At 43.1% G+C, this 2,505-nt stretch overlaps 1 protein-coding gene across 2 annotated transcripts in view; it reads left to right on the plus strand.

Moving 5' to 3' along the window:
- Window positions 1-328: 328 nt before the first annotated feature.
- LOC103373634 (proline-rich protein 5-like) overlaps window positions 329-2,505 on the plus strand; it is a 20,740-nt gene continuing 18,563 nt past the window's right edge. For both annotated transcript variants that reach the window (XM_008303559.1, XM_008303560.1), the window contains exon 1: window positions 329-464. The gene's annotated coding sequence lies outside the window, so the exon portion shown is untranslated. The remainder of the gene's footprint in view (window positions 465-2,505) is intronic.

The following is a 2,505-nucleotide window of genomic DNA, read 5'->3' on the forward strand; positions in this document are numbered from 1 at the left end:
TTTAGTTCAAATGTTGTACTTATGTTTCTCTATATGTTTGACTTGAATGGAGCAGCTGTAACTTAAGCAGTTTCCCCTCTGGGATCAATAAAGCAATTCTCATTCTGATTACTTTCCAGCACTGGCACCATCCGTCATATGTCCCTGAAGATAATCTATCTTTTCTAGTGTGATGTGTACTTTAACACTTCACACAAACACATGATAAACCTCCTCTCTCTCTCTCTCTCTCTCTCTCTCTCTCTCTCTCTCTCTGTCTCGCGCAGACTCTGACAGCTCGCAGCAGCAGCTCACGCGCAGATATCGGGATCGCTGTTACCGCCGCGGAGGAAGGAGCCGGTGACGGAGGTGAGAGGAGGAGGAGGATTCACCACCTGAAAACACCGACACACCGCACTTATTTCTGCCTTTGTTCACTCACGGAACGCTTGCATTGAAAGGGAGACGAAGGAGACGGCCGAAAAGTGAGTATGAAATGGAATTTACTCTGACAAACTTGGGAAAGAGGCACTGTCATGTTGTCAGTTAGCAAAACTAAGCTATTCCCTTAGAAGAACCGCCTTTTATTGCTTTAAAATAAACAATTCCTCCGTTTTAACTCCCTATAGAATGATAAAGTCTCCTACAGTAACATTTCCTTCCTAGTAAGAGTTATAAATGTAGCTCTCTTCATGTCCTTGCATACATTAGGTATTGCTCGCTGCCTACAGGTGGACATAAGAGTGTTTGTCAAAGCTACACAGCTTAAACAACAACCACCAGTGGTTTGTTTTTTTATAGCAGGACCTCCAACCTGTGGTTTGGTTTTCTGCCAGAGAGGCTGGTACAGCAGACAAACCTACTGCAAGACATTTATTTTAGCACTTGTCTGGTGCAGGGTGGTAATTTCCCTGTTGTGCTGCCAGTCTGCAGAATGGTGTGTGTGTGTTTGTGTGTTGAAGCAGATTACGGGTGTTAATTTTCAGGAGTGGAGTCCCTGATATCTGCCTGCAATGTAAACTGTCTGCTGCTAAGAGAGAGAGAGTGAGTTTTGTCAGAGAGCAGTCTGGTTTTAAAATGAGTGGCAGATCTCTTGTTTTGTTCCATGGTATGTTTAGGAAAAATCTGGCCAGATGCTGTCAGAGAAACGCTCCTTAAGCTCCCATAACCACAATGCATGTAACCACAGTCCAGGTGCCCTTAAGCAAGCCATTAAACCAAGTCTAGTGTGGCGCGAGAACGAGGCAGAAGAATTTGCAGCACCAGGATTGAGCCACGGTGCATGTGTGTCATTCAGTGCGGATACATTTCCCTCTGCAGAGCCAAGTGTAATTTACGAGAGCCACAGTGAGCCATTCATCTAGACAAAGTTAGAATATTCACTTTTTTTACAACGCTAACTGTTGTGACAGCCAACGTAGTGCCTTTCTCGCCTCAAATTAGCTTCTTCAACTTTCACTTCTAACTCTCCATACCCTCAAATGGAAGGTTAAAGTTATTTTTATGGTGTCAGCTCAGCTAAATTTGTATCAACAATAGGAAAAGCTTGATAATGAAAAAATTAGATAAATAGATCACTAATGCATATAGCTGCAGCTGTCAGGCGGGAGCATACCATGGTGTACACTGCATAGCGACAAGTACAATTTCCAGGAAGTAAAGCCTGAACCCCTGGAGAGTCATTGCTGCCCAAGCAGACAAACATGTAACAGCTTTCATTTAACCAGACTATGATTACCCTCATTGTGACCTCAACTTCACCAGAGCCCTCACACCCAATCCCCACCCACTGTACACTTGAAAATAACTCATAAAGCTTTGAGTCATGCAACTTTGCCTGCACGCTTTGCCACTCGAAACTTAAACTTGTAAGTGTGAAGTAATTTTAAAGATGCTTAAATGTTGCAGGTTTTGGTTCAAGGCCTTGAAGAAAAAAGAGCAAAAGTGTTGTTTTGGCTAAAACACTGATAGGTCATGATAAAGCCCCTACTTTACCTTGTTTGACTTGCCTGATACCATATATGTGTCATTCTATCTGTGTGTGTGAGAGTGAGTGAACGAACGAGTCGGGGGCATTTGAGTTTGCGGTCAGATCAAATGTCTGTCTCAACCACTTTGCTGTAATTTGATTAGAATACTGACTCTTGTTAGTTAGACTAGAGACGCCTGTTTGTCTGTCTGTCGCTGAGTGTCACAGATTTAACTTCATCTGTCTGACACTGTTGTAGTGGAAGCCAAATGATACTGGGTTTCTGGGGCTGATTTCGCAAGTAAAAAGTTCCAGTATTGATATATCAGCTGATGTTCCTTACATATATACATCAAGCACATTAGTAGGTGGGAGCTTACCATAAAGCTTACACTACTTGACTCCGCACCACAATCTGCTCCGCTGTGTACTCTGCTACATGTGCTGCAGACAGAGAGTTTTGTAAACAATGGAGTTGAGGTGCACTCTGCTGGACAAACTATGCAGTAATGCCATTTTTAATTTACCCCAAGCATGTTTTTCTGCAGAGCTGCAAG

Source organism: Stegastes partitus, unplaced genomic scaffold (assembly GCF_000690725.1).
Source record: "Stegastes partitus isolate 25-593 unplaced genomic scaffold, Stegastes_partitus-1.0.2 Scaffold2035, whole genome shotgun sequence".
Lineage (NCBI taxonomy): Eukaryota > Metazoa > Chordata > Actinopteri > Pomacentridae > Stegastes > Stegastes partitus.